Here is an 865-nt window from a genome sequence, read left to right on the forward strand (position 1 = left end):
ACAGATCCTTGTCCTGCTTTAACAAAATACTGGGAACTAGGTAGTTTATTGTGAAGATCTGTTGCCTGACAGGGGTCTACTTGGTGGTTCATAGGGTCTTCTCATATCTAAACTTGATGGAAAGACAAGGAAAAGGCTCTCTGGGGTCTTTTTTTGTTACATTACATCCTTTCTATTCCAAACCTCTAACCCTATCACATTAGAGTTATATCCCAAGCCCACTCATGAATTCGTGTAGAATACAGACACACATTCTTTGAATCCCTCCTAAGACTAAGTGCTTTGGCCTACTAAATGGGCTACTAAAACTCAAATGTTTTTTTTTATGCACAAAAAGCATCCATTCCACCACAACAGCTTTAACTCATTTCAACCCTAATTTTGATTCCAGATTCCCATTCATTTATCACCTCAATTAGACATGAATAATACAAGAGGCACAATTCATCTAAGACATCATTTATCTTCAGCTCTGAGCCTGTGACATGAAACAAATCATGTGACTTGGAAATAGGGTGGTGACAGCAAGCATAGGACTAATGTTCCCATTCCAAAGGGGAGAAAGGGAAAGACAAACAGGGACAAATTCTAAGTTCAAAGCAAGTCCTTAACCTAATATGGTAAGCCCCATGGATGGACTGTAAAGCTGGAGTGTAATAATATTTGGGTCAATCTTTGGTCCCACCTTCTAGGCCCATTATCACAGTACTCTCCATGCTTACGGTGGTCCTTGCTTATAGTGGAGCCTTCAGCAGAAGTCTGCCCATGCCTCGGTTTTCTTCCAGAGAAAGGTCCCAGGTCCATTCTGTCTCTGAATTCACACACACACACACACACACACACACACACACACACACACACACAC

This window comes from Psammomys obesus, unplaced genomic scaffold (genome assembly GCF_907164565.1).
Source record: "Psammomys obesus unplaced genomic scaffold, mPsaObe1.curated_primary_1811, whole genome shotgun sequence".
Lineage (NCBI taxonomy): Eukaryota > Metazoa > Chordata > Mammalia > Rodentia > Muridae > Psammomys > Psammomys obesus.